Source organism: Triticum aestivum, chromosome 2A (assembly GCF_018294505.1).
Source record: "Triticum aestivum cultivar Chinese Spring chromosome 2A, IWGSC CS RefSeq v2.1, whole genome shotgun sequence".
Taxonomy (NCBI): Eukaryota; Viridiplantae; Streptophyta; class Magnoliopsida; order Poales; family Poaceae; genus Triticum; species Triticum aestivum.
Window position 1 is genome coordinate 610909773 of NC_057797.1, and position 7430 is coordinate 610917202.

Sequence of the window (7430 nt, forward strand, 5' to 3'; positions counted from 1 at the left end):
ATGAATATAACTTGAACAAGTACATTACTGCCCTTGTGCACCTCATGTTGATCATATGCATCCTACCCTTAATGAGTCTATTGACATGATCCACAACCTTAGAACTGTTACTCTTATCACTAGAGGTTTGCCTAGAAATTTGCTTGGTTGCTTGCCTACTCTTGATTGTGCCTACACCATACGAAGATTTCTTAAGGAACAATTTCCAAACTATTCCTTGCAAAACTTAGATGAAATTCTTCATAAGTCTATTGCCTTGAGTAAGATGAATTCCAATGATCCTAAGTTTGGTGATTGTCTATTTGAGTTTACTAACCTCATGCGTGCCAAAGGAGATGTTGGAATCATTTGTAATATCATCTCCGAAGCCATTAGAATTCATAAATATGATTATTGTGATGATCATTTATCTAATGAGTCACTCTCTCTAGGAATTGATCCATCACAAGATGATGTTGAACATGGATACTATGATGAGGATGATGATAGTGACTTTGATCTTGACGAGTCTATGAGACACTTTGGTCTTATGGCTAATCTTCGCGGCTACATGGCTGGAGGAAAGGAATGGGTTCTTGATAGTGGATGTACTGATCACATGACCGGAGATAAGGATATGTTTCGTGAGCTTGCTGAAAACGACGACCCTCGAAAGTATGTCACTTTTGATGATAACTCAAAGGGTAAGATGGCTGGCCTTGGTAGGGTGGCCATCTCACATGATAGCTCCATACAAAATGTTATGCTTGTTGAATCTCTTGGATATAATCTAATTTCCGTATATAGACCTATTGACTTTGGTTTCAATGTCCTATTTACTGAAGTAGATTGCCAAGTGTTTCATAGAGATAACCACAATATGGTCTTTACCGGTATACGTAGAGGTGATCTTTACATTGTTGATTTCACTAAAAAGGCTCAACCTAGAACTTGCTTAATTGCTAAATCTTCTAAAGGTTGGTTGTGGCATAGAAGATTAGGTCATGTGGGCATGCGAAATCTTGATAAGCTAATTAAAGGTGATTGTATCCTTGGAGAAAAAGATTTTGTATTTGATAAGGATAGACTGTGCAGTGCTTGTCAAGCAGGAAAACAAGTTGGAGGGAGTCACCCCGTGAAGAACATCATGACCACTAGAAGACCGCTCGAGCTACTTCATATGGATCTCTTTGGTCCCAATGCCTACATAAGTCTCGGTGGAAACTCATTTGGTCTAGTTATAGTCGATGATTACTAAAGATTTACGTGGGTGTTCTTTCTCGATGATAAATTGCAGGTCCAAAAGATCTTCAAGAACTTCGATAGGAAGGCCCAAAATCAATTTGAAGTGAAGATCAAGAAGGTTTGCAGCGACAACGGAATGGAGTTCAAGAACGCAAATGTGGATACCTTCTTGACAAAGAAGGGATTTCACATGAGTTCTTGTCTACGTACACACCTCAACAAAATGGAGTTGTTGAGAGGAAGAATTAGACTCTTATTGAGATGGCGAGAATGATGCTTGATGAGTACAAGACTCCAAAACACTTTTGGGCAGAAGCGGTTGAGACAGCTTGCCATGCAACAAATCGCTTGTACCTACACAAGCTACTCGGCAAAACGGCATACAAGCTTCTCACCAGTAACAAACCCCAAGTTGGATACTTTCGGGTATTCGGCTCAAAGTTCTATATTCTTGATAAACATCATCGTTCTAAATTTGCTCCTAAATCTCATGAAGGTTTCCTACTTGGTAATGGCTAAAACTCTCACACTTACCATATCTACAATAATTTCACCCGAAAGGTTGAAGAGACGGTAGATGTGAAGTTTGATGAATCTAACGGCTCGCAAGTAGAGCAATTGCCAATTGATGTAGGAGACAAAGACCCCTCGGAAGCATGATATGTCTCTGTTGTATCTATAATTTTTGATTGTTCCATTCTAATATTATACCACTTTCACATATTTTTGGCAACTTTTTATATGCTTTATTGGACTAACCTATTGATCCAGTGCCCAGTGCCAGTTCCTGTTGTCTACATGTTTTTTGTATCGCAGAGTATCCATATCAAACGAATTCCAAATGCAATAAAATTTTACGGAGAATTATTTTGGAATATATGTGATTTTTGAGAGTTGTAATCACCGCAAATGGAGGCCCACACAGGGCACAACACACCAGGGCGCCAGAGGCCCCTGGCACGCGGTGGTGGGTTGTGCCCACCTCGTACGTCGGTTGGACCTCTAATTCAGGCGCAAGGAAGCTTATATCTAGAAAAAATCATGTTAAAATCTCAATGCAATCGGAGTTACGGATCTCCGGGAATATGAGAAACGGTTTTCGGCCAGATCAGGGGAACGCGAAACAGAAGAGAACAAAGAGGGAGATCCAATCTTGGAGGGGCTCCCGCCTCTCCGCGGCCTTGGAGACCAATGACCAGAGGGGAAACTCTCCTCCCATCTAGGGGGAGGCCAAGGAAGAAGAAGAAGGACGGGGGCTCTCTCCCCCTCGCTTCCGGTGGCACCGGAGTGCCATCAGGGCAACGATTGTGACGGCGATATACATCAACAATCTAGCTACCGTCTACACCAACTTTCTCCCCCTCTATGCAGCGGTGTAACACCTCTCCCCCCCCCCCCCGCTATAATCTCTACTTAAACATGGTGCTCAACTCCATATATTATTTCCTAATGATCTATGGTTATCCTATGACGTTTGAGTAGATCTGTTTTGTCCTGTGAGTTAATCGTTATCTTGGTTGGTATGATTGTATATTTTATTTATGGTGCTGTCCTACGGTGCCCTCCATTCTCGCGGAAATGTGAGGGCCCCCCGTAGGGTGTTGCAATATGTTCATGATTTTCTTACGGTGGGTGCGAGAGTGACAGAAACTAAAACCCGAGTAGGTGGGTTATGGTGTATGGGAGTAAAGAGGACTTGATACTTAATGCTATGGTTGGGTTTCACGACCTTAATGATCTTTAGTGGTTGCGGATGCTTGCTAGAGTTCCAATCATAAGTGCATATGATCCCAGTAGAGAAAGTATGTTAGCTCATGCCTCTCCCTCATATAAAATTACAAGAATGATTACTTGTTATCGATTGCCTAGGGACAAATAACTTTCATGTTGACAAAAGCTATTTACTTTTATTACCTTGCAATTTATTCGTAGTTTTATTGTTGCAAAGTAGTTCTAGCATCACACCTACAAAATAGTTTCATACTTGTTTCCAGTAAAGCGAACGTCAAGCGTGCGTAGAGTTGTATCGGTGGTCGATAGAACTTGAGGGAATATTTGTTCTACCTTTAGTTCCTCATTGGGTTCAACATTCTTATTTATCAAAAAAGGCTACAAACGATCCCCTATTCTTGTGGGTTATCAAGACCTTTTTCTGGCGCCGTTGCCGGGGAGCAATAGCATGGGGTGAATATTCTCGTGTGTGCTTGTTGGCTTTATCACTAAGTTGTTTTTATTTCTTGTTCTAAGTTTTTCTTTATCTTTAGTTAGTTGTGGAACATGAGACACCAAAAAAATTAGTGGTACTTGCTACTCATGGAGATGGGTAACCTCCTAAAGCTCTTGATGCTCGTTATGTGAAAAATATTATGCACTACTTTGATAATCCTGAGAAAACCCCATTCAACTTGATAATGGGAGTAATGTTGGATCAACGTGAATACTTTTGGGATTATCGCTTGACTCAAAATGGAAAACATTTATGGGATCAAATTGAAATGTTGCAATGGTATGCTTGGGATTTATGCCAGAGATATGATTATACTTGTTGCTCTAGGATGAATGCTCCACATCTTCCCTTTTCATGTGAATTTAATGATAATGAAACCTTGACTTCTTATGCTAGAGATGTATATGATTACTATAATGTGGAACGAATAGAAGAATTTGTTGCTTTTAAGGGTGCATGTGAAATTGAATCTTTGTTTAAAAAGTTCGAAGATTTTGATGATTCAGTTTATAGACCTAAAAATATTGCTATCCTCAAATGTTGCTATTATATTTATAAATAAAATTCCAATATTGATGAATTTATTGAGAAAGTCTCTGATGTCCAAGAAGAGACTAATATTTTGCAGGATTCTAGGGAAGAAGAAATTGATGAAACTACGAGCTCATTGGAGGAAAAAGATGAGGAGGAGAGCGAAGAACAAGCGGAGGAAGAACGGATTGATCACCCCTGCCCACCTTCTAATGAGAGTAACCCTCCAACTCATACATTGTTTAGTGTCCCTTCGTTCTTACCGAAGGATGAATGCCATGATAATTGCTATGATCCTGTTGATTCATTTGAAATATCCCTTTTTGATGAACTTGATGCTTGTTATGCTTGTGGCCAAGATGCCAATATGAATTATGCTTATGGAGATGAACTTGCTATAGTTCCTTATGTTAAGAATGACATTGTTGCTATTGCACCCACACATGATAGTCCTATTATATTTTTGAATTCTCCCGACTAGACTATATCGGAGAAGTTTGCACTTATTAAGGATTATGTTGATGGGTTGCATTCTACCATTACACATGATGATTTTGTTGAATATAATATGCATGTGCTTGCTGCTCCTACTTTCAATTATTATTAGAGAGGAACTATATCTCCACCTCTCTATGTTTCCAACACGATAAAATTGCAAGAAACTGCTTATGCTATGTATTGGCCTTTACTTGATGTGCATGAATTGTTCTTGTATGACATGCTAATGCATATGAAGAGAGTTAGACTTCGTCATTGCTTTATATATGTTGCTTTGTGCTCACTACTAAATGCCAAATCATTGTTGATTCAAATTAGCTTTGATATACCTTGGGATCTGGGTGGATTCATTACATGAGCACTTTATGCATAGCTTAATGGCTTTAAAGAAAGCGCTGCTAGGGAGACAACCTAAAAGTTTTAGAGAGTAATTTATTTCTTTTGAGTGCTTTTATAAAGTTTAAAAACAAAAAATATAGAGGGGAACACAAAACGTTTCAAAAAGGAAAGTGAAAGTGAAGAGACAAGCATTGTTGAAGTGGGGGAGCTCTTTGAACTTTGTTCATGCTCACGGAAACTTTGTGAATCTTAATTACAGAAACTTTTCAACAAAAATAATTGTCCCCTTGTACAATTCAATTGTATTATAAAAATAATGTGCCAAGATTTGCCTTTAGGATGATTAGATTGCTTGTTGGTTTGTGCGGTGCAAAACAGAAACTTTGGTTGTAGTGCTCGATTTTACATTTTTTTACTGGAACGCCAAACGGTTCCGAAACTTTTTGCATTGTCTTACTATACAAATTTTTTATTTTTACTATTTTTTCTCACATTTTTTGGAGTAACAGAAGTATGGTTAATGTTCAGATTACTACAGACTGTCCTGTTTAAGATAGATTCTGTTTTTTATGCACTGTTTGCTTGTTTTGATGAAACTATCGATTTCTATCAGTGGATTAAGCCATGGAAGAGTTATATTATAGTAGCTACAATCCAAAAACAAAATATGAATTGGTTTGCAACAGTACTTAGAGTAGTGATTTGCTTTATTATACTAACGGATCTTACCGAACTTTCTGTTGAGTTTTGTGTGGATGAAGTGATCAAAGATCTAGGAGGTATTGATATGAGGAGAAGGAGGAGAGACAAGAGCTCAATCTTGGGGATGCCCAAGGCACCCCAAGTATATATTCAAGGAGACTCAAGCGTTTAAGCTTGGGGATGCCCCGTAAGGCATCCCATCTTTCTTTAACATGTATCGGTATGTTTTCGGTTTCGTTTCATTCACATGACATGTGCAAATCTTGGAGCGTCTTTTGCATTTAGCTTTTCCATTTTTCTTTTATGCACCATGCTGGTATGAGATTGTCCATGGTTGCTTTATAGAATGATTCATGTGCTTCACTTATATCATTTGAAGTTTGGATTGCCTGTTTCTCTTCACATGGAAAACCGTTGTTTGAAGAATGCTCTTTTGCTTCACTTATATTTGTTAGAGCATGGTATTTTGTAGGAAGAATTAAACTCTCATGATTCACTTATATTTATTTAGAGAGTCAAAAGGAATTGGTCAATTGCATGGTTAGTCATAAATCCAACATAAAACTTATGGATCACTGAATATGATATGTTTGATTCCTTGCAATAGTTTTGCGATATAGAGATGGAATATGTGGGAGGTACTAGTAAACGGTTGTGTTTAGTAATAATATTGGTGTTAAAGTTTGTGATTCCCGAAGCATGCACGTATAGTCTCTCGTTATGCTATGATGCTGGAGCATGATTTATTATTGATTGTCTTCCTTATGAGTGGCGGTCGGGGACGAGCGATGGTCTTTTCCTACCAATCTATCCCCCTAGGGGCATGCATAGTAATGCTTTGCTTCGAGGGCTAATAAACTTTTGCAATAAGTATATGAGTTCCTTATGACTAATGTGAGTCCATGGATTATACACACTCTTACCTTTCTGCAATTTGATAGCCTCTACGGTATCGTGCATTGCCCTTTCTCACATCGAGACGTGGTGCAAACTTCGCAGCTGCATCCAAACCCCGTGATATGATACGATCTATCACACATAAGCCTTATTATATCTTCCTCAAAACAGCCACCATACCTACTTATTATGGCTTTTCCATGGACATTCCGAGATATATTGTCATGCAACTTCCACCGCTTCCGTTTGATGACTTTAGCATTCATTGTCATATTGCTTTGCATGATCATATAGCTGACATAGTAGTTGCGGCTCAGCCACCGTTCATCATTTTTCATAGATGTTACACTAGATCATTGCACATCCTGGTACATTGCCAGAGGCATTCATATAGAGTCATATTTTGTCATAGGTATCGAGTTATAATTTTTTTTCTTTTGTTATAAGTAAATAGAAGTGTTATGATCATCATTATTCATTTTTAGAGCAGTGCCCCAATGAGGAAAGGATGATGGATACTATGATTCCCCCACAAGTCCGGATGAGACTCCGGACAATGAGGGAAAAAGAAAAGGAAAAAAGAAAGAAAAAAAATAAACAAAGAGAGAAGGGGCATAGTTAGTATCCTTTACCACACTTGTGCTTCAAATTAGCACCATGTTTTTCATATGGAGAGTCTCCTATGTTGTCACTTTCATATACTAGTGGGAATTTTTCATTATAGGATTAGATGCACACCCACTTAGTTTTCATATGGAGATTTCATACACTTATAGCTCTTAGTGCATTCGTTGCATGGCAATCCCTACTCCTCACATTGATATCGATTGATGGGCATCTCCATAACCCGTTGGTTAGTCGCATCGATGTGAGACTTTCTACTTTTTTGTCTTCTCTATATTTACCCCTATCATTATACTCTATTCCACCCGTAATGCTATATCCAAGGCTTGCACTCAGGTATTGCGTGAGAGTTGAAAAAGCCGAAGCGCGTTAAAAAGTATAAACCAAT